This window comes from Rhinolophus hipposideros (genome assembly GCF_964194185.1).
Source record: "Rhinolophus hipposideros genome assembly, chromosome: 9".
In the NCBI taxonomy this organism is placed as follows: domain Eukaryota; kingdom Metazoa; phylum Chordata; class Mammalia; order Chiroptera; family Rhinolophidae; genus Rhinolophus; species Rhinolophus hipposideros.
The window spans coordinates 27,458,757-27,485,512 of record NC_138055.1 but is presented as its reverse complement, the minus strand read 5'-3'; the positions used below and the strand labels follow the sequence as shown (position 1 = coordinate 27,485,512).

The window sequence follows — 26,756 nt, the reverse complement described above, 5'->3', positions numbered from 1 at the left end:
TTAGAGATGCAACTTTTCAGTCTTGGAAAAATACAGATTTATCAAAAAGCACTAAGGAAACATGTGGAACCATAGTAACTACAGTCACTGTCACAAAATTCTAACCTTTATGTGGTTTCCCATAGGCTCAATCCTCCCTCTGCCAGTGCCTCTCGCTTCTCAAAGTCCACAGGCATTCTGAAGTTTTCTTGAAACATCTGTGAGTCACAGGTCGGGGGTTCAGAAAAGAAAATCCATACAGCTCAGAAGTTACAACAGAAGGAAATGACCAATGGCCTGTTGGTAAGCTCTGTCCCTCCTCCTCATCTTAACACCACCATCCTGCTCCCTGCCCCAACGCCCAAGATCTGAAAGTTCAAAGGTAGCATTGCCTCTATAGGACCTGCCAAGGGAATTTCTTAGTGAGGCTCCCAACTTCTAACTCTCCATTCACCTTGAATCTTCCCGATGGTTGCTATTTTCACCACCGTCCACAGAAAAGCTGGGTAGACAGGAACTGATAGATTTCCTCGTGAAAAACAATAAGAAATGGCTTTGACTGGTTTATGTGACCATGAGCACAGCCTAAAGCCAGTTGTCTGGTGAAGTCATGCACTTTTCCTTTGATGACCACCCACCTGGGTGCCTTCAATAGACTTTCTGAATTGGGCTAGAGATTAGACTAAATGATCTTTGAATTGGGGTGTGTATGAATCATGGAAAGCTTCCCCAAGGAAGTAGCAGCTAAGGCAACCTAGAATGGGATTCAAATAGGCACATAAGGGGAAGGAGAAGAGAAAATAGCATTCCAGGTAGAGGAAGCGTATAAACAAAGGCATGGAGATATGAAGTGACCCACAGCACAGCAGGAGCTATAAATAATTCATTACTGAGATATCACTGGAGTATTAAATACCCGGAGTGGCAGGGATGATGTTGGAGAAGTAGGGAGTGGCTGGGTCCTGGGGGTGCTGGTATACCATGAGCAAAAGTTTGGGTTTTATCTTACAGACGTTTGAAGGGTTTTTAAGCAGATGAATGACATATGGTAAATCATAATGATAACCTCACCAAAAAGAATATAAGGCAATTTTGAAATTAACCTAATCAATGAAAGCTGGTGTGATTCTTGTCATTTATATGCTCGAGGATCATCATACTGATTCTAAGATTGACAAAAAGAAGTCTCCACTGACCTATCTTCTTACACTGGGTTATGACATAGTTGGATTTACATATTAGAAAGATCATCCTGGTAGTGTTCCAGGAAATCATTTTAAAGGTATTGAGACTGGAAGTAGGGAAATAAGTAAAAGCATTATTGGAATTGTCTAGGTGAGCAATGACAGAGGCTTGAACTAGGGCAGTAAGTAGAGACATCTGTTGAAGAAAAAAAATTAGCAGATTTGTTTGAAGAGATAATGGAGCATAATGTGGCAGCAATGAAAATGTATCTCTCAAAAAGGATTACAATTGATAATCCCAGTTTTTGTGCTCTGAAATCCATCACTACTCCTTGCCAAGGTCATGCTTCCCCCTGGCTGCTTCATGACGAGTGTGGGAAGGATACTAAGGCAGGCCCACCTCTAGGAAATGTGGGACTTCTCGGATGAGCAACTTCAGCTCCGAGAGGTTTCATCAGCTTTGCTGAACTTCCTTAGAACTGCACTACAATCAGAGATTCTTCCACTCAACCAACCTTCCAACCAAGCCTTCCTGCCTTCCTTCCTTTCTTCTATGATTCGTAAGGGTCAGACCTACATCATGGTCTGCCGGCTTTCCCGAAGAACCAGGACTAAACTTATGGTGGGTCAGCTTTTGGGCTCTGGAGTCACAATAACCTGGGTGTGACTCTGGTCCCACCATTCCTAGATATATGAGTGCAAGCAAAGAATTCAATTTCTTAAAAGTGCCAGTCTTCTCATCTGTAAAATCATAATACTTCTTGTGAGGATTAAATTAGTCAGGCTTATCAAGTATCTTAGCACAGTATCTGGCACATAGTAAGTGCCTGATAAATGTTAGCCATTCTTATTATTATATGTGGGGGATGAAGGAGAGGAAGAAGTGAGAGGTAACGCCTAGATTTCTGGCTATTTACAATATATAAAGTCATCACAAATAATTCACTCAAGTTGGTTCTCCTTTTGCATACAGCACATATCTTTTTGAGTACAAGAGAGATTAGGACCTCCTTCCTTTCTTTCCTCCTCTCTCTTAAATCTCTTGAGTCCTCTAGCTCTCATGGCTAAAGGAAAATAAACAATTAAATGGTACATCAAAATGGACATAAAAAAGACCTCTCAACGCTGCAGTTTAGAGGGTGGCCTTTCGCCACATCACCCCAGGCACCAAGTTCCACGGATGAGACAAGCTCTGAGAATATTCTTCAGCCCTGTGGAGGAAAAGCCCATTCTAGAGCTCCTGCAGATATACCAAGGCAGAAAAGTTAGCCACCTCCATGAAGGATCTGAAAAACTAGGCTGGGGAATTCCAAATTAAATGCTTTTTATAGTTTTATTTAGAACAGGTGAGCTATTAAATAGGAGCTAGCAAGCACACTGCAAAGTGCATATTAGCTACGATCTTTCCCTTCCCCAGCACACTTAAAAAGCTTAAGACAAACACAATTCAAATTATAGACTGGAATATGGAGTTAAAACTAGCAAAATGGAATGGAAAAGGAAAATGTAAACTCCTAAACAAAATTTTAGGAAATGAATGGTATAAATCTGGGATGGGGAAAATGTAGCTGAGCAGTGGTTTGTATGAAAAATGCCATGGGTTTTAGGTTAACCATCATCTCCATGGAGCCAATAGTGTAATTTTGGTTGTAACGAAATGAGTGTAATCTTCAGTGGTGTACTAGAAGTATAATAACGGGAAATTCTGTTTCCTCATCTGTAATATTAGGGGCTGGATTAGATGACTTCCAAGTACCATCTAGGTCTATGATTTTGTAAGTGCATGACTAGGACTTGCAAGTGCTAAACCCGAATTCCTGCATTTTTAGGACATGACCATAGAAAAGATACATAGGCTTGATGAACACAGAGAATTCATTTTAATCTGGTTGACTTTACAGCTTAAATGATCTTGGGGGTGGCAGATCTTCCTGTGTGCTGAAGTGACCCACAGATACCTCCCCAGATGAGTGTGGCAATGGAACAAACTTACGTACGTCTATTTCGCACCATGTCAAGCTTTACACAAAACTGTTTCTCTTGAGGTGGCAAGCTTGAGCAACCAGTTTTTCCTGAAGTTTGCCCGATACCCATATTTATGGTGAGCTGTTCTGTCATTCTTCTCTCTTGCCATAGCCATGAAGGGGCCCTCCCTAGTCAATTAGCTGACTATTGACATCGGTAATCAAGGATTTCAGAGGCAGAGGTCAAGGTCAACATAGGGCAATGACAGAAAGGACTAGAGAGCGCTAGTTCACAGGGCCCCTTCACTAGGCTCTGCTGTACACAGGCTGAGGGAGGGCATGGATCCAAGTTTTAGCCACAGCGTAACAGGCAGTCTGTGATGGTTTTGTGGGTAACCAGTGAGCTTCCTCCCTCCATCAGTGCTGCTACCATTCTCTTCTGGATGCCTAAGCTGGCATTTTCAGGCATTTTAAACATCTTCTGAGAAAGAGGCAGTAAAAGAGACCAATCATGGGAAAAGCAAAACTTAAATAAAAATAGAATTCCAAATATTTCAGCTGGAATCTCTTTGTCTAGCTAAAAGAGATTTAGAGAATGGATCAGAAAGCCTGTGTGTCCTTTTTGTTCTGCAGTAACCAGGTGTATGTATGCCCTTGGGTAAGTCACTCAACAACCCTGGGCCCGTTTCCTCACTTGTAAAATGAGGAAGAACCCCATCTAACTACTTTCGAGTGTCAGAGTCCCTTTAGACTCCCCTGGTTTATGGAGGAGCCCTGAGCTAGGAACAAATTATATACTGTGCAGGAAAGGAATTGTATATAGACTGGGAGGTGATCTCCATCAAGCCAGTTAGAAGTACCCTAGAACCTTAAAAGGATGTTTGTGAAGAGCAATAAGCAAGAAATGAAATCACAGGACTCTCAGGTTCCTGCTCCAGGTTAGTCCCTCCCAGGTACTGGCTGAGTTGTTCTGTGTCTCATTCTTAACTCGGTCAGGCAGAAGAGGTCACAGAGGGTGGGGCTATGACCAATGGATCACATTCTCAATGTTCTGGAAAAAGGACAGAGGTAGCAGAAAGGCCAGAAGAGGAGTTTCCACTGCACATTAGCCTCAATTGACTATCCCATTCTCTTTCCAGATTGGAAAGGACATGCCAGCCAGGTAGCTTTGGCATCCCCGGCTCCTTAAGTACCTTTATCACCTCAGCAGCACAGCCATCAACTTGGGAAGGAAACCAAGATCTTGGACCAAAAGGGGGTAAGTCCAAGAGATGCTAAGTTCGATGGGCTTTTGGAGATTTTTGTGGGATTCATAGACATTTATATTTTCAGGGGAGAGGTCTTCCTTTTTTTTTTTTAACTGTGGTATGATATACATGAGTTTTACCACTGTGACGATTTTTAAATATACAGTTCAGTGGAGAAGTATTTTTTGATTACTTCAATTCTCTCCCTTTCCTAATGTAGAGTGTGTGTTCCCTGCTACCAAGATTCTTGATTATTCTGTAGGGTTCAGACTGTAGGGTCTGAACGGTTAAGCTGGGTTTGACTTCTGCAATAGAACATCCCAAAATACCAGAAACAGGACAGGAAATTATTCAGTGGTCATTTCTCCTTTGATATGGGTGAGATCACACTCGCTGCTCTGTCTCTTTAATTTTTATCTCTGCCTTGGCCCTAACCACTTGTCCAGACCTGTGGCTTGCCCTTGGGCCTGCTTTCTTTTATTACACTGCATTTTTGTTCTCTGATGACTCCTGGCTGATTCTCACAATGAGAAAACTATTTTCCCTGGGATGGGACTAGTCTGCCCCTTCAGGGATCCTGCAGAGCTTCTTTGTCAGATAGAACTGACAGCCTCTGCTCTCTACCTGAGCTCCGATCCCACACCCCTGACCGTGTGCTGGCCATTTCCTCTGGAATGTGCCAGTCACTGTTCTGCCAAGCAGATTGCAACATGTCCAAAAGCAACCTTCATTTTTTTGCCACAAACCAGCTGCTCTTATAACCTTTGAGTCCCTTACTAGTCCATTAAGTCATTTGGAGGAGAAGCAAAGTCTGCTTTGATTTAATCTCCTTTTATTACCCTTAGCCATTCGGTCCCCAAGAACAATCAGATTTTCCTTCAAATACTGGTCACTGTTCCTGCCCTTCCCTCCCATCCCCATGCCCACCTCAAATATCATCTGGTGCTGCGTCCACTCTTTCCCTGATTGGATTCCCTGTGCTAGGCCGATGCTAGACCTAGACCTATCTTCACTAATCAAGTCACATCCGTTTGAAACCCGGAAGGTCTTCCCCATTCCTATGCTATAGGCTTCTTGCCCTTATCAGGCTCTTAAAGTTTCCCCTAATTTGATCTCATTCTAGAAAATCCATATGCCAGGCAGCTGTATTTTAAGGGGAAGTTTAATGAACTTGGAATTAGTGGACCTGCTTTCAGATCCTAGCTTTGTTCTCAGCAGAACCTTGCACAATTTACTGATTCTGGGAGACTTGCATCCCCATTTGCAAAATGGGGACTAAAAATACCTATCTCACAGGGAATTTTATGAAGATGTAAAGAGATAAATATGTGTGGAGGCAGGTTAGCATTGTGCTCAGAACCCACATTTGAACTGACTCCCTTGGTTCAGATCCAGGCTTTTCTACTCAATAACTATGTGACCCGGAGCAAGTTCCTGAACCTCTGTGGGCTTCATCTTTTTCATCTGTAAAATAGAGATACAACAGTGCTTACCTCCTAGGTCTGTAGTGATAATTAAATGAGATAATATATGTAAAGTGCTTAATATATGCCTGGCACATTGTAAGCTGTAATAGGCGTAAACCATTATTATTATTGTCATGTGCAAGAGACCTATTGCTTGACAAATAATCAGCACTGAATAATGTTTGCTAAGTTTGTTAATGAATTCATCTTATCCATATGATCTCATTTCCCACTAATTCTAGCTATGCACATTTTTGTGCCACTCTTCCTCTAGACAGGCTGACCACCTTGACTTTCCATTAAAACCTCATCTACTTTTCTTGTCTTTGGTTATGGTATTTCTCTTTTCTACAATGTCATAATTTCTCTTCTCTCCTATCCAAATTCTTCCCATTGTTTAAGGTCTATCCTAAACCCTGCCTCCATGAAACTTTCCCTCATTACTTCTGTACTTAGTGATTTCTCATTTTTCTGAACAAATTACCATTGATTTAGCATCTGATAACACTCAGATGCTGTTTCCTATGTATTCATTTTATGTCTTCAACTAGTTTGGAAGATATTCCTGTCTAACATTGTTTTGGAATACACAGTAAATGTGGTGAATATTTAATCTACTAGACTACCTTACCAACCCAGACTATCTCTTGGGATATGCTCAAATTATATTTGGGGTGGAATTTGGAGAAAGGGAAACACACTTTGTTGCTTGAAGGTGAGGAAAGACCCAGAAATCTAAAACAAATTTTCAGACCTAGAGTCTCTTATCAATAGAGTGGCACATGAGGGTGGGCAGATGAGGGGGGTGAGGGATAAGGAGTTCCTGCTGCATGGGACAAGGTCCTATAGCTTCTGGGCCAAAGTGTTGGAGAATGCTTAAGGATGGAGGTCTCCACAGCTGAGGAGCTGGAGGCAGACCATAACTAACACAGACAAGAAAGTGTCCCCATTCAAATGTGGTTCTTGCTGTGACAGGCTTTGCCTTTAACTAGTTTCTCAAGCTTCTTACACCTTTACACAACATTTGCCCTATTGAGAAACTGGTTTTGCATGAAACTTCCCATGGCTTGAAGCAAGTCTCCATGACGGTGTTTGCATACCAGTGGGGTTTTACCCCTCCCTTATGTACCAATAAAGATGAAGTGGCATTCAGATGACGTGATAGGAGGGACATCACTGCAGCCTCCAAACTGAAAATGTTTGAACTATGTGAAAGGTTCATACCAGGATTTCACAATTACAGTGAAGACCAAGAAAGACTAGTCCAGATGCAAGGTACAGAACATAGTCTTTGCCCCAGTTCTCACAAAGCCTTCTGTGAGTCCTGCAGCCTATGTTCATCTCCCCATCTCTGGGCTCCTGTAGCAGATATTGTCTAGACTACACAGTTCAGTCCTGCATTACACATTGCCTTCTAAAACTATCTCTGTGTGTTAGTTGTGTCCCCTTAGCTAGTTTTAAGTTCTGAGAATGCACACTATCGCTTAAACTTCTTTGCCTGTGGAGCCCCTCAGTACAGTTTAACTCAGTGTTGGGCACAATAAGATTCTCAATAGTAAGTGTTAATGATTTGTTTTTGGAAATGTGAATTCATAAAAGGTGACTCCACAAAAGAGAATTAGAAGATCTGTTTCTTTTGGAAGTGGTGGGCATTGGGAGTCCCATCATCCTTTGCGGTGTTGTCAGTAATAGTGGCTTCCTGTCATAGGTCAGGGAGTCAAGACAGTATAGATAGGACACAAAGTCCCAGTGCTTTCCCACTTAAGAGAGAGGTGATCTGCCCTAGTACCCGAGACCCGTTCCGGATTCCCCCTTCTCTCCCCAGCCACTGAAGGCCATACAGTGAGAGAGCTGTGAGGGACGTCAGAGATTGACTCAACTCCTTTATTTTGTAGATGAGCAAACTTGGGGCTCAGGAATGAACAGTTGAGGGGGGTAGAGGGAGGGTGTGTGGACTTTGGAGTCAGGCAGAATTGGACTCTAATCCCAGTGCTGCCACTTTTTAGCTGTGTGATTTGGAGAGTCTCTTCACGTCAAGGAGCCTCAATTTCCTCATCTTTAATGTGGGGTAACGATGCCTACCTACTGGGGTTGTAGTGAGAATTAAGTAGGATAATGTATGTAAAAACGGTGTTTGACAATAAGACATGCTCAATACTTGTTGGCTCTCTCTCCTTCTCTTGAGTGTCCTGCCCAAAGTCATAAAAAAAAAAAAAAAATTAAGAGCTAGCCTCTCCTGTTTTTCAAGCTAGATATTCTTCCAACCACATGCTGAAGCTAGCCTCCTACCTACTAGAAAGTTAGGATTAACCATTAAAAAAATTTTAAACTAACTTCACTGGGGATTTGGACCAATTTATTTTGAGCACATTTATATGCCTCAGAAATAAAGGAATTAGAAGACAGGACTACTGAATTTCAGAGTGAAATTCAAAGGTATTGAGGTTTTATCCGTTTCTAACTACAGTGTTTGAACTCCTGCTACTCCTAAAATAGTACTGATGGCCTTTTACCCCTTTGAAAAAAATTCCAGTCTCTGATATATTTACACGCTTTGCTTTCAACCTGATATTTTTCACCTGTTTTTCTTAAGACATACCCTTCTTTCCATTAATCATCAATTGGAGCTAAAATGAAAACACTGCTGTTAAAGTTCCATTAAAGAAATAAATTGGTAATGATCATGGTGGAATTGTGGGTGGTTCAGTCTCAGAAATGAAACGGAGGGATGGCCAGTTAGCTCAGTTGGTTAGAGCGTGGTAGCACCAAGGTTGCCGTTTAGAGCCCCGCATGGGCCGCTGTGGGCTGCACCCTCCTTAAAATAAATAAACAAATAAAAAGTTTTCACTTAAAAAAAAAGAAATGAAATGGACATTCACATCATTTGTAAACATTAGTGCTTGATAACAATCCTTTCTTTCCCATGTGAGAGAATATTTACTGGGATCATTATTTCTTTTTAAATTTTAGTTATTTAATATTCATTGTGTTTGGCTGCAAATATATCTCTAAACATGGAGAAGAACCAGGATTAGACCAGAAGAAAACTCAGCATGAAATACCTCCTAGTTGTGACTATTACAGTTATCAAATTGTGATTGATGGTTCATCATTTGGTGAACCAGGCAGGACTTACAAGGCAGAGGGGCAAAGCAGGGGCAAACCTCACTGAAGTTGCCTTTGTGGTAGATGTGGTAGGCAGAATAATGGTCCCTCAAAGTCTTTATTCTAATCCTCAGAACCTGTCAATGTTAGGCTACATGGCAAGGGGCGGGGAGCAAAGATGCAAAAGGAATTAAAGTTGCTAATTAGCAGACATTAATAAAGAGGGATTATTCTGGATTAGCCAGGTGGGCCCAGTGTCATCTCAAGGGTCCTTAATAGGGAAGACAAGGGCGGAGGAGAACCGGAGAGAGGGTTAGAGGTGGGAGAAGAACTCAACCCATTGTTGTTAGCTTTGAAGATGGAAGAATGGACCATGAACCAAGGAATGTGGCAGCCTCTAAGCTGGAAAGGGCAAGAAAATGGATTTTCCCCTAGAGCATCCAGAAGGGAACTCAGCTCTGCTGATACCTTGACTTTAGCCCAGTGAAACCCATTTTAGATGTCTGAATTCCAGGAGTATAAGATAATAAACTTGTGTTGTTTTCAGCCTCTAAGTTTGTAATAATTTATTTATAGCAGCAATAGAAAACTAATACAGAGGGTCTCTCCAAACATAGGCTGACAGACCAGCTTGCCTCAGAAATCATGCCTGCAGTCTGGGATTTCACACCATCATGGGTAACAAAGTTCCCAAAGAGACTGAGACACAGGGAGAGGCTGAAGACCAATATCAAGGGGGCGAAGGGATTAGCAGTTAGTAAAGAGTGCTTCTCATCTTTGGGCCTGTACAGGATGGAGAAGAAATATAAATACAAATCATAACCTCCAAGAGAGACAGGATTAATAGCCATACTTGGTATTTATATCGTATCTTTTATTTAATAAAGGATTTCACTTAAATACTCTCATTTAGTCCTCCCGTCAACCCTATGAGATGGAAATTTTTACTACTACATTTTGTAAAAAAGAAAACAAGTTTAGAGAGTTCATATTTCTGAAATCAGACAATAGTAAGTAGGTGCTTCACTACTATGATATGTGTCCTACCAGAGGGTCCATTCAGCCAGGAAGTCAACATGTGTAGGGATTGCTCATTAGTTAGGGTAATTTCTACTAATAAATGAAGGTCGTGGGAGAGGTGCAGATAATACTTTACAGTGAGTATCTACTCTCTACATGTCTGCTTCTCATGAATACAGAGTCTTCCTAGAATGTATCTCTTGCCAAAAACATCACTTGCCAGTGATGGCATCTGGCTGAACGTTTTAAACTAACTATCCCTAAGTCTAAATTTGACATGTCTTAAATATAGCTCAACCCCATTTCCCTCACCTCAATCAGCCCTCCACCCTAGTTCCTCTTTCTTTTTTAAGAATTTTGTTATTAACCCAGTCATCTAGATTGAACAGCTATACAAACAATAACAGCTAACACTGAGAATATATTCTAGTTATTGTGCTAAGCGTTTTAGACATCATCCATTTAATCCTCCCAACAACCCTAGGAGGAAGGTACAATTATTAACTTCATTTTAAAGATGAGGAAATTGAAGCTTATATAAATTGCCAAAGGTGACACCTTAGCATTATCTTTCATTACTCATCCCCTTCATCCTCAATAAGTCATCAATCACCAAGTCCTCTCAGTTTTCCCTCTGTACTATTCATTGCATTTATCGTTTTCTTTCCATGTCCGTTACCACTGTACCAGTCTTGGCCCTTTCTGACTTATGCCTGAATTGTTTCAATAGGCCAGTGTGGTCGATCTTGTTCCATGATCCTCTTACTTAGATCTAATAGGTTTTGGTCAAACCAAGCCACCCAAAATAACATTCTTATCCCACCCATTTCTAAGTTCAATCTTTCAACTGAAAAAAGGTGTACCAAATGTCCCCAGAGGTTATCTTTGGACAGTGTAATGGTAGCAACATTTTTAAAAATTAAATAATTTCATTATATTAAAATTAAAAGGAAAAAATACTACAACTATAGGTTTAAATTATAATACAAGATATATCAATACAATAAAGATAAGCAAACACTGTACCCCATAAGTGTGTAGCTCTAACTTCATTTTTCCAGCATTGAGGAGCTGTCACTGGTTATTTGACCATCCCAAATATGCAATTCCACTTTTTGGAGGCAAATCCTTGCCTAAGAACACAGTTACATAACTGTGCTTTGTGTATTCCATGCATTTATAAACTTCATTGTTAGTATTAAAATAAATGTACATGGTAAAAGAAAAACTGAATCAAAATACTGCCAAAAGGATTTAGCAGTAAAAATATTTTCTCTCTCCCCCAAGGTAACCATTGAACGAGACAATTTATGTTTTCTACTTTACACTTTTCTGTAATTTACAGATGTTTAGCAATGCACGTGTATTGCTTTATAATAGAAAATAAGGCCAGTAAAGAATAATTTTAAAAAGAACCCAAAATTTCCACCATCCTCTGCTACTTACAACGTAAAAGCTAAATTCTTTGGCTGAGGCCCTATGTAATCTTGCCTCAAACTGCTTTCCAGGCTTATTATATACTATTCAATGCAAATGTTCTGCTTCAGTTAAACTATTTTAAACACTCTTTCTCTGCTGTGTCTCTGACTGTGTGTTTTACCTTCCTGGAATGAGTTTCCCCATTCTCTTTTAATATCCCAATTCAATCTATTGTTCAAGATCGAAGTCAGTTCTACATACAGCCTTCCTAAAAAGGAAGGAATCAGTATGTAGTGAGTATTTACCATGTGGGTTATGCACTATATTTGGTGCTTTACTTGGTATTCATTTGAACCTCACAACAGCTCTGGATGATTGGAATTAATCACCATTTTATAGAAGAGGAAACTAAGTGTCCCTCAAGTCACATAGCCAGTATGTGGCAGAGCTAGAATTTGTAGCTCACTGACTGTTCTGCCCCAGTTCAGAGAGCTCTCCTTCCCCACCCCCAACTTTTATAGCACATATCTGAGTAAGCTGGACCAATAACCACAGAAGTACATTCCAAAATATTGGCATTGTTTATAATGTTATTTTGAATTACTTATATTTTGTATTTATGTTTATCCTGTGGGAAAACCAGTGTTTGAGTTTTAATCTGTGTATTTCTTAGCTATGGGGTGTCTTTGGGCTATCTCCTTAAACTTTCTCAGCCTCAATTTCCTCCACTGTAAAATAGGAGAGACCATAATATACCTAACTCTTAGGATTGTTATGAAAGTTAAAAACTCAGTATATACCTTGTACAAAAGAGCTGATTGTTGTATATTTGAGTTAACATGGTGATATTGGTTTATTTTAAAATTCCATTTAATTTCTTTATAGTGGTTTCAGATATTCCTAAAACTCAGTGACCTAAAGAGGACTAGACCTTTTTTCAATACATTAATTGACTTTACATAAATTTTAAATGAACTTTTTAATCAAAATATTATTTTGCTATATAGTCAGAGTATCCTATCTTGCTGTTTAATCAACATTGAATAAGAGGTTCAGTTACTTGTTAAAGACTGTTCCTAAAGGTAAATGTTTACATTTATAAACATGAATGTTATTACTGAATGTTATCACAGTTAGTCCAGGAAGCCACTGCAAATTTTAAAACTAAATGCATTGAGACCCATATTTACTTGGAAAATCAAAAAATCACTTAAAAATCCCTGGCCTTCAAAAGCAGACACCATTTTTTTTTTTTTTTACAGTTTAAAAAAAAAAATTTTTTTATTAGTTTCAGGTGCACAAGACAAGGTAATACTTAGACGTTCATCATTTATATCCCTCACACTGTGAACCCCCCCTCCCCATCCCCCCTTCCACTATCCCTCCGACCTCGCACCGAGCCATCACATTATATATGTAAAATTAAAGTTGGCATTCATTATTGTTCAGCTTCAGGTGTACAGTATATTGATCAAGCATCTACATCATTCCTGAGGTGGTCTCCCAAATGCGACCTGTGCCCATCAGATACCCTACAAAATCTTTACAACATTATTGATTACGTTCCCCAAATTATTTTTCAAAACCCCTGAGGCCATTTTGTGGTTACCGACTGTTTTCTAATCCCCTCACCTTTCCCCTTATCTCCCCCCTCCCCATCTAACAACCCTCAGTTTTTCTTCTTTGTCCCCAGAACTGTTTCTGATTAGTTCATTCACTTATTCTTTTCTTTAGATTCCGCATATAAGTGAGATCACATGGTACTTGTCTACTTGTCTTTCTCTTTCTGGCTTATTTCGCTTAACATAATGTTCTCTAGATCCATCCATGTTGTTGCAAAGACACAATTTTTTTTAATCTTCTTTATATCAGAGGAAAAAAAGGAATGACTGTACTCATCCCAATTATTTTCCTTCAGAATCAAATGAAAGGAAGTACAATTCACAAATATTTTTCAGCCTTTTATTTGTTTCCTTTCCCTCCTACTACTGTCATCATTTTTTTTCTGGTTATAAAAGAAATTTTCAACTTTTTGAAAGAAATACATCTGACGTTAGAAATGATAATTCTTTTATCCTTAATATTTTATTTCACTGTCATTAAGAGACTTGTCAAAACAACCCAGACAAAAACCCCAAATGTGTATTCTACATAATATTGAAAATAGAGTTTGGGCTGCAGATAAAAAAACTCCATCTGCAACTTTCTTGAGAGTGCAACTGAGAAATTTGCATTTTTCAGAGTATTTCTCTAATACCTGTTTGTCATGAATTGTTTGACTAAAACAAACCAAACCAACAGTATGGTTATCAGGACATTAGGTTCTTTGTAGGGTTTAAATGTCCTACATCTATCTGTAGCTAGGTATCACCCTTTTTTTTCTCCTAACAGTCAAGCTATTTGAAAGAGTAGTTTCTATTCCAGTGTTTCCATTTTCTTCCTTCTTATTCCCTTTTCAACTCACCTCAATCTTGCCTCTGACAAGACTGTTTTCAGTTAAACCACCCTCTCCACTGTCACTATTACTAAATCAAAGAAAGACGTTTTTAGACCTTAGCTCATGGGGTTTCTCTGAGCATTAACTCGCGGGAAACACACTCTTTCCCTACTTGAAACTCTCTTTTCTTGACTTTCTGTAATATCAATGTTCACTGCTTTTCTTTTTACTTCTCTAGTTTCTCCTTCTCAGCATCCCTTTAAGCGTTTTTTTGGATCGCTTCTTTCCTACACAACAGTATTCCCTTGGTATCCAGCACCTTTTTTTTCCCGCACTCTCCCTGTATGATCTCATCCACTAGCTATGACTGCGACTAAATATGGCAAATGGATCCCAAATCTTTATCCCCTTCCAGATATGGCCTTTGAGCTTCAGACCCATAAATGCAACAGTCTATTCCTCTTGAGTTTCCATAGGCATCTTGAAGTTAACATGCTTAAAATTCAACTTCCCACCTTTCCCTTAGACATAGAAAGTAGCACCATTATCGACCCATTGATACAGCCTTCCCCCTTTACAGCTCAGATCACACCAGTCACAAGATCCTTTGGTCAGAGTTTTTAAATCTTTTGAATCTGTCTTATATATCCATTTATGTTTAATTCTCTGACTTGTACAAGTGCCTCTTACCTTGCTTATGTCCTCTCCACCAAACCATTCTTTACATAGCAAAATGCAGATCTGATCCTGTCATCTCTCCTGCTTAAAATCTTTCAGTGACTCCCTCCTCGCTTACCTTGAATAAAGTTTAAGCCCTTTGTCATAGCTTACAAGGCCTCCATGATCTTGATTCTGCTTAGATGTGTAGTGCATGTTATTCAAATCCCAGCTCTTCCATTTATTGTGCGACCTTGAGCAAGTTACTGTAAAAGGGAGGTAATAATTGTGAGGATTAAATGATGTAATTTTCAATAAATGTTAGCTATTATTTTAAATTATGATTAACATCCTTATTTCTATGTCTTTGGAAAAATAGTACTAGTATTTCCTAAGATAAATTCTTAAAGTGGAGTTGTTGAGTATGCGTTTTAAAGACTTTTGAAAACATTGCCAAGTTGCCCTGCAGAATTGTTGCACCAATTTATACTCTTATCAGTGGTATTGAGAGTGTTTCCACACTCTTGACTCAATCCTAGGATTAGCCGTTTTTTAAATCTTGTCCAAACTGATAAATGAAAAATCATCTAGTGTTTATAACATTGTACCTATTTACATATTTACCACAAAAAAATCATTGTACATTTATAACAGTGCTATTACTATCTGCTTCTTCTTGGTTATACATCTTAATTTTACATTGAGATTTTGTTCATCTCTTTCAGAGCTGGGATTTGATATGTTTTTGAATCCCTTTACCTCCCTCTTTCCTTCCATTTCCTTAGGAATGAGCATGTATTTGTTTAGTTGAATTGAATGAATTAAACATTTAATTCCTATGAAACTTTTAAGCACTGTGTTTGGTCCAGTTTCTTTAGATGAGGAACACAGATGAACGTTGGGAGATGTTTCCAATCCAAGTTTAGTCTCTGAGTAGCTGTGTTTCCTTGGGCAAGCTACCTAACCTCTTTGGGCCTTTACTTTCTTATATGTAAAGTGACTGGGATGGTACCAGGTAATGTCTTAAATATCTTCCAGTTCTCACATTAGGTAGGTAAAATTTTCTTTCCATGAAGTTCCTTTGGAGGCAAACTCTTAGAATATTCCTCCTATTCTGCTGCAACTACATGTTGCTCTCCTCCAACATAGTGTCACCTCTTTGAGGCAGAACTTACTTCCAGAACTGTGATTCGTTTGTATGGTGCTGTGAGCCCTAGGAGAATAGCAGCAACTACAATCCAAAAAGCACAGCCAAGACTTAAAGGTAAAGTAGGTCATATTCGTTTTGAGTGTGTGTGTGTGTGTGTGTGTGTGAGACAAAATCCTTTGAAAATCTGTTGAAAGCTAGGGACCTATTCCAGGAAAACACATAAGCATATATGGACATTTTAGGGGGCTCCTAGACCCTCTGAAGCCTATTATGTACTCCCTAGGCAACCATGAATTCTAGGCTAAGAACATTTGATTTGGGCACATTAAAGGGATCCCTGGAGAGTAAATAAATTATCAAAAATGCTTCCTTCATGGGGCAGCAGTTAGCTCAGTTGGTTAGAGTGCAGCGCTCTTAACAACAAGGTTGCCGGTTTGAGCCCCACATGGGCCAGTGTGAACTGTGCCCTCCGCAACTAGATTGAAACAACTACTTGACTTGGAGCTGATGGGTCCTGGAAAAACACACTTAAGAAAAAGTGCTTCCTTCATATTGGAAAAGGGTGCTACTAAATTAAATATTTATAGAATATTATTCAAACTCTCTTTTCAAAACTAAACTATTAAGCTTACTTGCTCAAGTCTTTAGAATAGAATGCAAACTCTTTACCATGTATTTTAAGGTTCTACATATTCTGGCTCATGCCCACCCTCACTTTATACTTTTGAGCCCCATTGGCCACCCTTTTGCTCTGGAACACACCAACTCTCTCCAAGTCCTCTCTCTGCTTAGGAGTCTGAGTGACCTGTTTCCTCTGCCCAGACCACTCTCCGGGTTGCCATCCTTCAGGCCTCAGTTAAAATGTCCCCCCCCCCAATACAGGTGTTCCCCCAACCACCTTTGCCCCTACCCTCAAATCATATGCTAGCACATCACCTGGTTTTCCCCCTGTATAGTCGATCTCCTTATAGTATTGGCCACTGTTTTTGTTCATTTGCTTATTGTCTTCTCTGTTGGCTAGAATGTTAGTTCCATGAGGGAAGGGGCCTTGTCTCTTATTTATAACCGTATTCTCAGAGCCAGGCAGTGCCTGCACATACTGGCATTAGGCACTCAGTTACCAATTGTTGAGTGAATGATTACACTTCAGCCAGGGATGGATTAAGACCTTAAGAGTGTCAAAAAACTAAAGATTATAGTGCTTTTCCTCCATATTTAATTCCAACTAAAAATGTTGGTGCTCCTCCCCCATGTTTAATTCTAACTAAAACCAATATTAAACCAACCATATACTTACATGTACTGAAGTGAAAATAGCTTCTTTGTAGATTAATTATCTGATTTAAGACCTTGGAGCCCCTGCTTTGCTGGTAACTTAGGTATATGAGCTTTGTCTGCCTTTGGGGAATCTAGCATTCACTCATCCCTTTAAACATGCTGGAAGCAGTTTTAGGTTAAGCCAAGTTTGTCTATGTCTAGAAAAAAACCTTGTTGGGATTTTGATAGGAATTGTGTTAAATCTATAGATCAATTTGGGAAGAACTGACATTACTATATTGCTTCTTCTAATCCATGAATATAGTAAGTTGCTTCAATTATTTAAGTCTTCTTCAGTTTCTTTCGTCAGCATGTTATAATTTTTGGCATACAGATCTTGTGCATAGCTTGTTAGATTTATACCTAATAATTCATGTTCTTTGGAGCAATTGTAAATGGTATTGTGTTTTTAATTTGGTTCCACATGTTTGTTGCTAGCATACAAGTATATAAGAGCTCTTTTAGTAGAACAAGGAGAGATGTACGCTAGTGAAGTTAACTCATTTGGTGTTAACTTGAGCACTAGTATGAGCTATTCATCGTAACGTTCACCAACTTCTATTATGTGCCTCAAAAGCTCTTAAATGTAACCTAATTCTTAATTGCTACACATAAATCACTATTATTAGAAGGGTCCACTCATCCCTCACCTGAATAAACCTTATTCATTCCACCTCGTGTCTTTGCTCTTGCCATTTCCCCTTTACTGTGCTTCCCTGAAAATAAGACCTAGCCAGACCATCAGCTCTAATGCATCTTTTGGAGCAAAAATTAATGTAAGACCTGGTCTTATTTTACTATATAACATAATAAACATAATATCATATTATATCATATAATGTAATAATATAATATAGGACCAGGTCTTATGTTAATTTTTGCTCCAAAAGACTCATTATAGCTGATGGTCTGGCCAGGTCTTATTTTCGGGGAAACATGGTAGAATAGTCCCTTCACTGAGCCCCTTTACCCAAACTAAACCTTAACTATACTTCAAGGATGAGGTCGAAGCTCCTCAGAAGATGCCTTCCCTGACAACTCCTACATTGCTCTTTTCTTCCACTGGGTTGATTTAACCAATATTGTATACCCCTCAATCATTAATTTAGTTTTAATCCATGTTTTATTTCCCCAATTAGATCATATATACAAGAGAGTCTCTCATAATAGCTATCATAGCACCACATACATGGAGGCTACCCAATTTAATTATTGTATAGCTGTAGGAAGGGAAGAGAGGTTTCAAGATGTGTCACTAAAAGTAAGGCTACTGCAGCTGCAGCATGTAAAGCGTACTCCATAAATTCTCTTGGAGTCTTTCACCCAGGCAAGATCCATGCTCTCTACTCTAGGACAAGGATTCTTTCTCTTTTCCTTCTTTCTCCCAAGTCCTAACTCCTCCAACTAAGCAGATTTGAGATGCACGTCCTTTCCAACTACCCCTTCAAGACTGTTCTAAAACCAGTAAGTCCATGGTTAGATTTTCAGAGGCTTCCTTGAGCACAATCCCATTGAAGCTGCAGTAACATCTCATGGCCAACAGAGGACAGGGAGCCGCAGGAGAGATTGCTCCCCCTCTGCAGAAGTCTTAAAGAGGTCAAAGGCAGAAGCAGAAGGTGGGCTCTGCACCTATGGCCTTCAGGCTTTTTTACTGCCTGAGGTCCTCAGCGGTCTCCCACCTCTAGATGGGCTCCCTTTCCTCTCAAAAAGATGGACTGGAAGTTTCCAGAGGCTTACCCCAATACTAACCTTAAATGATTACCAATAATAAAATGCACTTTAGTTGCAGGATTTAACGGCAGAAAAAGAGTATGGAGGGAGATGTTTCTCTTTCTCACCCATCCCAAACCTGCTTCTCAGCTCTTGAGCGAATTAAAAAGAAGTCCCTTCAGCAGTGCTCAAATCAAATAGACATTCCACAACAAAGATGGCTTTAAGGGACCAAGGTCCCAAATCCAGTACATTGCAAATGGAATATTTTAGGAGCTAGATTATTCCTACACATAAATTCTGGCTCATGGCGCAGTCCACTCGCAGTGTGCTTTTCCGTCATTAATCACATCTTTGTTATGTGATATCCACGTGAGTCCTCAGTAGAAGCAGCTTCATGCTCAAATGCTCAAAGAACACTAGAATAAAGCTCCGATTGTCCTGTTCAGTGATTCCAAGTCCTGGTTTGTCACCACCTCAAGCCTCTAGTTTTCCAAAGTGTGCAATGTAGTCTCAAAACAAAGTTATTTTAATTGATCCAAACAAAAAATGTACAAAGTGTATGGAGTTAAATGAACAGCGTTTGGCACCTCTGAAGAAGACAGTGAAACTCTGGTCTAATTTAAAGGTGATTGTGTGCTGCGTGATGTCGAAAACGTTTTTAAAGAGAATTTCTGGGTGCTCGTACTCTTTAAATTTGTAAATATAAACAAGTGTAAGAAAACATAAACAAAGTAAAATAAAGAATGTTAGGAACATTCATGTGGGGGCTTTCAACGACACAGATATAGATAGCAAGCTGAATGGCTGGCAACACCAGTGTGATTTTTCTTAAGTACCTGTAGCTTCTTTCATAAACGATTGCAGTGCCCTGCATTTTGGATTCGGCAGACTTTTTAAAGGGTGATTGTAATTCTCCCAAATCATTGTTTGCGTTTCTTCACCCTGGTGAGGCCGCTGGAAACAGCCCCAGGAAACGGAAAGGGCTCTGGGTCTTGGTGCGGGGGAAAGACCCTTCAATACCTGCCGGGGCGCAGCGCTGAAGGCGCGCGGCCGGGGCGAGGACCCCGGCGGGGATCTGGGGCCGGGAGCCCGGGGGCGACCGGCGCGCGGGAAGGAGGAGGCCGCGGGGGCCGCCTCTGCGGGCCGCCCCGGCTCCTCCCAGCGGCGCCTGCGGAACCTGCCCGGGAGTCGCCGAACTCAGAACGGAACGTGACCCGACCCCTCCCCGCGCGGCCGGAACGAGGCGCCGAGCCGCGCTCCGGGCTGCGGCGGCCGCGGGATGGGCGGGCGGGCGCGCGGCCCCGCCCGGCGCCCACCGCCCTGCCCTCGCCTGTCTCCTCCTTTCCCCCGGGCTCCGCTGAGTTCATTCACTGGGATTGGTTTCAAGTGACGCCATCTCTTTATTTTTAAACCAATGACCTCATCCGCGCTTGAAGTTTCCTGACCAGCGACTCTTTCTCTTTCCCCCCAACCCCCACCCCACCCCCCCACCCCGCCTTTCCCCCTCTTTCTGTGTATCACTGTTTGGGGGGCTTTAATCAGTTTTTAAACGATTATTATCACCTCTCTCCACCCCCTCCGCGATCCCCACGCGGACCCCCACTTTCCCCTCCTAACTTCTTCACCCCTTGCAACGTTGTTTTTTCAAGGCTGATTGGTGGTGGTGGGGGGGGTGGTGGAAGAGAAAGAGTGAAGAAAAGTTGCAAACGTCTCCTCTCTTCCTAACCCTCCCGCCCCCGCCCACCCCTCAGAGAAGGAGCAGATAATATAGTGAAAAGAAGACCGGGCGGAGAGCGCGACGGGACGGACGCGAGCGGGAGCGCAGCCGCCCTCCCGGCTCCGCGGCGGCGCCTCGCACGTCCGGGAGGCGAGGGGGAACCGAGGGGCGACGCCGTGACAACTTTCGTTTCCCCCAGAGGGAGTCGGGAGGTCGGCGGCCCCAAAAGTAAGTGGCCTCGGGCCGGCCGCGCGGACCTTGCGGGCGGGAGGGTGCGGGGCTCGGGACAGCCGCCCGCGCCGGCAGCATGGACGCTCCGCGGCGCGCCCGGACTCCGGGTGCCGGGCGCCGCGCTCTCGCCCCGCCGGTTCTGCCTGCTTGGGCGTCCGGGCCACCTTTTGGGACGGCAGTGTGGGGGCGACCGCGGCCCGGAGCCGCGCGAGCGTCGGAGCGGGGGTGTAGGCCTGGCTGGGGGCCGGCCCGAGCGGGAAGGGGGCGGGCGGCCGGGCGCGGGGTCTCGGTCCTCGCGGCCCCGCGGCCGGTTCCGCCGCGAGCAGCAGCCGACGCGGAGCGCGTTACCCTCGCGGGCGAAGCTGCTCACTTGCAGGCGCGTCTCTTCCACAACACGCCTGCCAAGTGGGGCCCCGGCCTGACTGTTCCCATTACCCCCAATTCGCCTTTGGTGGAAGGAGCGAGGCCACCTGGGTGGTGACGGGGTTGCTTTCTCAAACCAGAGGAACCAACCAACAATTCAGCTTTCGTACTGGGGGCCGAGTCACGGTGTTGGGGGGCTCGGTGCGCCAGGGACTTCTACATTTACACCAGTCGTAAAACGTGAGCAATAAAGCCCAGGGAGACGACCGAGGGTCTGTTTATCATGTGTGGTTTCACGTAATAAAACACCAGGGAGGAAAACATTTATGCCAAACTGAAGTTTGCAGATGCTGGGTTTATTTCCTAAAACAACACAGCAACAAAAACCAGGTAATTATCATGACTTGAGAAGATATAATTAGATCTTAAAATGAATGGATACTGCAAAATTCTAAAGCAGATTATTAGACGTTAGCTGCAAAGATCCTCAAGTCCCTGGATGTCTCGAGTTGTTTGGAGAAAGCACACCTCTAACCAGCCTGTGATGAATAAAGTGGAGAGGAAAAACCTGTTGCATAATCTCATTTGCCGTGGGGTTTGCTGTGCCGTCCCCTTGAACCAAGGGGAAGTGAGTTAAGATGCAGGGTTTTAAAAACTCTCTGAAGTTTTTATTTACCCAGTGCTCTGGCTGCCACTTCTGCTTTAAAAGATTATAAGTAAATACTCTGCTCTTAACAAGGGAACTAAACCTATCAAACCTGTTTAGAAAATGACCAGGTATGTTTCTTTTCTTTCTTTTTTTCGCGCGCGCGCGTGTGTGTGTGTGAAATTTACCATCCGCGAAAGACTTTACGACTACTATTTGAGGACCTTTGTCAGAAAAATGCCTCTTTATGCCGCTCATTTTATGGGGCTGATTGAGAATGCACATAGGTGACAACTGTTTATTCAAAGGATTTATACTGTTTTGAACTCCATTAAGAAAAAACATTTGAAGTTAAGGTAAATTTTTAAAAGAAAAGAATTATTAACAGTTGATTTAGTTAACTTTTAATTATTTACTTTCCTTTGAGAATCATGTATATTGGTGCACACACAACTTGGGAGGCTGTAATTAATTAATTGAGATCTGTGGGGTTTTGTATTTGGTGAAGGCAGCAACCTGGAGAAGCAAATTAAAAAACGTAAGAACTTAGGACCTCTTATAGGTATTTTAGTCAAAATGTGACTATGCACAATGAAAGTTTTTTGTTTTTTTTAAAAATACAGTTGGTGAAATTTATGAGTTTGAGGACTGTGGAAGGTTGCTGTTACTGTGTTTTTTTTTTTGGGGGGGGTGGTTAATAGTTAACATCTTACATAAAATTTTGGGCTAAATTACACCAGCCCAAAAGTTGGTTTTTAGGTAAAATAATTTGTACTTATCAAGGTTCCACATGGGGGAAAAATTAAAAATGAGTTTATAATTCTCCTGGCAATATGGTAGCTAATGTATGAAAAAAAGTTAGTTGGAGCACTATAAACCTACATTCAGTTGTAAAATAATTGAGTACCTATAATGTAAAAACAGTCGTGTAATATTGAGGATTAGGGGTCTCTTTGGCCAAAAGCTTAATGGCACTAACTGAAAAGGGGTCAAAAGAGAAGATCTGTTAACTCAGTTTTTTTCTTTTTGTGGGAGTGAGGCTGAAATCGGGTCTCAGGTGGGTACGGGGTTTAGGCTGGGGTCAGAAGGTTGGTGTATGAGTATGTTTTGATGCTGTTTTCTATAAATGCCTGTATTGGGAATTTAATTCCATAGAGTTTTTGGCCTGTGGGATTATATATTGATGAAGCTGATTTACATAGCTGTCCAATGTTCATGTTTTTCAACCTGTCATAATATGCTACTAAATATAATTTTCTGGAATTACCAGTATAGTGGGTTTCCTAGAAACCCATCTTTTTCTGGAGTATCTGAAAAACGTGGAGTTTTCTGTCCTGTTATTTGGACTAAAAATTTCACTGGGTCTGTGTTTTTAAAATGCTTTGAGTTCTCAAGCAAATGGTACTTTAAATTGAAGAAGTAAGTTAATATAGGTAAGCTGATTTGGATCAGATACCCAAGAAAAGGGAGGAAATAATCAGGGGAAAAGAAGCCAGATTTTATGACAGATTTTAACAGATTGAGGAAACTAGTTAAAAGGGCTTCATAGGAAAAAGCACAGTTGATGTTTGATGGGCTTTTTAAAAAAATTACATCAAAGTTTAAAACCAAGGCAAATATTCACCATCATAAAAAAAAAGTTAGTAATGTTGGCTTAAGTAAAAACATAATTAAGAAAGTAAATCTTGCCCAAAGCTACACATGATATATTCCAAAGCCAGATGTCATTTTTTTTCCTGATTTTCTTGTGTTGTGGATAATCTGATATTTTTATACATTTCGCTAGTCCAGATGATCAAGGGTTGGCCATGTGAAGGGCTGAGACTCATGAACATTTGACTGGATTTAAAGAAGCAGGCTCAGGATTTAAGAAGAGGCTATTCTCATCCACAGACTAAGAAAGGGAGTTTGAAATTTAATCAAATGTCTGGAGGAAACAGGAGTGGCTCAAAAAGAAGGATCTAAGGCAGATTACCAAAGACAGGTACAAAGAAATAATAAAAGCTTGCCAGGGTATGATCAGTAAAGAAGGAAATGGGATACATCTTAGCATGAAAGGAAAAAGGCATAAAGGGAAAAAATACCCTCCAATACCTCAGTAACAAGAAGAGTGTAATGAAACTTCACCTCCTTGATTGGGGTTAGATACCTCATTAATAGATATCACCAAAAAGTCCAAGATTTTTTTATCACATACAATTTTCATCTTGGGGGAGGAGGATAGATAAAGTAAATTATGAGCATAAATTATTATGAGAATGTAAAACTTGGCAAAGATAAATTAAAAAATAGAGGGAGACCCACTGCAATTTCAGTGGAATTTTTGGGAAGGGAGTGATAGGTTATAAAAAGGTGAAACTATTCATTGATTTCTGAATTTACTACAGATATAAATCAAGCAAAACATTTATTGATGGTATACTAATTACATGTACTGAGGCGGATGCCCCAAATTGGGGACATAGGCCCTTAATAAGGATTGTAAGAATTTCAAAGGAGTTATGTACATATGCAAAGATAAACAATTCCATCCGCCAGCAGGGAAGTGCCAAATTCAAGGTCTAAAGGAGTAAGAGATTGGAGGATTAGGGAAAGTAATCTTCATAGAGATAATAGAATTTGACCCTGGCCTTAAAGGATGGTTAACATGTGTATGGAGGAAAGGAAGTGGGGGAGGTCAAAGAATAAGGCCATTCATCTCTTCATTTGGCAAATTTAAATTTATTTGGATTCTTTGTTATGTGGTAGGTACTGTTTTAGGAACTGGGCACACAGTGGAAAAGAACAAGTTTTTTGCCCTCATGGAACTTACATTCTAGTGGGAAAAGACAAAAGGACAATAAACAAACACTACATGGAAAATGTGATGTTAAATAGTGAGGTTTTGTGAAACTAATAATGATCAGGGCCAAGGAAATTATGGAGGGTTAGTTACAATCCCACTTATTCTGTGAGTAACCTGTTTTGCCTATGATATCCTGATAATGTTAATGATAGAACTTTTTAAATATTTATTTACAGTCCAAACCAATTTGAGTAGAAGTCTACACATGAATTAACTTCATCTTTAACCAGTTTTTTAAAGAAACCTACATAATGTTTTTCAGATTGAAGCATATGAGCTTTGAGTTTTTAACTCCTCATTAACAATTTATCTACAATTTTTTTTTTTTTGCTGCCCTTTCCTAAGAACCTCATGTTTTTCAGTGAGGTTCATATCCTTATTTACAGTTTACTTAGTGTTGTGTTGTATTGGGCTATATACTTAGGTTAGCTTCTCCGTTAGGAGCAATAGTCACAATAGTACTATAAAGTTAACGCCAAATTTCAAGGGCACTTTTTTAAAACAAAATATATATACTTAATTTTTTTTTTTTTTTTATTGGGGATTGTTGGGGAACTGTGTTTTTCCAGGGCCCATCAGCTCCAAGTCGTTGTCCTTCAATCTAGTTGTGGAGGGCGCAGCTCAGCTCTAAGTCCAGTTGCTGTTTTCAATCTTTGGTTGGGGGCGCAGCCCACCATCCCATGTGGGAATTGAACCAGGTTAAGAGCTCAACTCTCTAACCAACTGAGCCATCCAGCCGTCCCTCTAGAAGCTCAACGGCAGCTCATTGTCTTCAATCTAGTTGTGGAGGGTGGAGCTCACTGGCCCACGGAGGAATTGAACCAGTAACCCTGTTGTTGTTCAGAGCTCGTGTTCTAACCAGCCTCACCATCTGGTTTTGATGGTACCTTGTATGAGAGCGCACAAAAGATGTACAGACAGTGTAGGTAAGCTAGTTGGCTTAATTACTAGATGGGTAAAAGAGGGTAAAGGATGACACCTCTCTGGGTCTTGTCCACATAGTAGTACAGGAATCTGTTGGTAAATTTGGACTGTGTTTTGCTCTGTGTGCTTAGTTATGTTTCTTTAAAAGTTTGTAGGGGACCTAGTGGTCTCACTGGAAATACTATCTGAAACTTATGATTTTTACTGTCTTTCTACAAATAGTAGAAACCCAAAGCAAAAGTATCAGTTCTGCAATGGGGAAGTCTGGATTCTTACTGCAGTTATGTAACTGCCAGGTTTTGTTGTTAAGAAGATGTCCTTTACAATGAACTAAAAATTCCTTTGTGACTATTTTCTTGTTTTTGGACACATTTATGAAGTACTTCTCAAGCATTCTTAAAGAATTATGTTCCTCCCTCTTCTCCATTCTTTCTGCAGTTTTAAACTTAAAAGAAATTTATAGATGAAATTGAGGTAAAGGATTCTAAAAAGGAATCCTTTTGTGTGTCTGTATTTTGTGTGTGTCTATAGAACCAAATCTTGAAAATTTTTCTGTGTGCATTTGACCAATTTTTATCTACAGTACATTCTAATGCACTTGAGTAATCCTATGGAAAAGAAAACAATTTTCAGAGGAGGTAGGAAATTCTTTAGCATTCCCTTGATTTTCTTCTAAATTAAATACTCCATTTAGAAAATAATTGTAGGTATAAATGCTGGGGGGGGTCTGTGGTGTGTTTGACAAAAGCTAATATGATGTGTACTCTTCAAAAATATTTGGGAAAGAAGGGCAGTAGAACTCAGATTTGTTTCAGTGTCTGGGTGAGATGTGGGACAAAGTAATTGACAGAAAAGATGCACTATAAATTGTAATGGTATATGACAAGGTAATTAATATTAAGTACCTCTATTTTTCCCCTTAAAATTAATTTGGAAAGAGATATGTAGGTAAGTATATATATGCTATTTATCGTTTGTATTGTATAAATTAAAACAAACAAACAAGTCATATCCTAGGATAGCACCTGGTAGGGTCAATTTTTGGTAAATGTTTGCTGCATAAATTCTCACAACTGTTACTTTTGATCATGGTTCCATTATATCTCTAGCTTAGAGAACTATTCATTGAGTTTTGTGTTGAAACCTGAAGAGTGTTGGTTGCCTTAACAGATTTGGGCATCTGACTTGTTTGAGCAGTATTTCCACTCTAGAACCTGGACCCTGAGCTCACCTCCAGCTTGCCTGAACCCATGGCTGACCTGACCTCATCTTTTCCTAAATGGCATGTGGTTGTTTCCTATCAACACTTTTAATTCCCACGCAGCTAAGCTGTGTCTTCTTCTGGTCACTACTCAGAATACTGAAGGTTACC

At 40.6% G+C, this 26,756-nt stretch overlaps 1 protein-coding gene across 4 annotated transcripts in view; it reads left to right on the top strand.

The window, feature by feature from the left end:
• Window positions 1-4,175: 4,175 nt before the first annotated feature.
• The window catches only part of DUSP16 (dual specificity phosphatase 16), a 94,749-nt gene continuing 72,168 nt past the window's right edge, over window positions 4,176-26,756 (top strand). Inside the window, exon 1 of one of the 4 annotated variants that reach the window (XM_081059830.1) lies at window positions 4,176-4,385. The gene's annotated coding sequence lies outside the window, so the exon portion shown is untranslated. Of the gene's footprint in view, window positions 4,386-20,027; window positions 20,604-21,584; window positions 21,747-26,756 lie in introns of those variants that run through there. The other 3 variants (XM_081059828.1, XM_081059831.1, XM_081059829.1) reach the window with 3 other exon arrangements.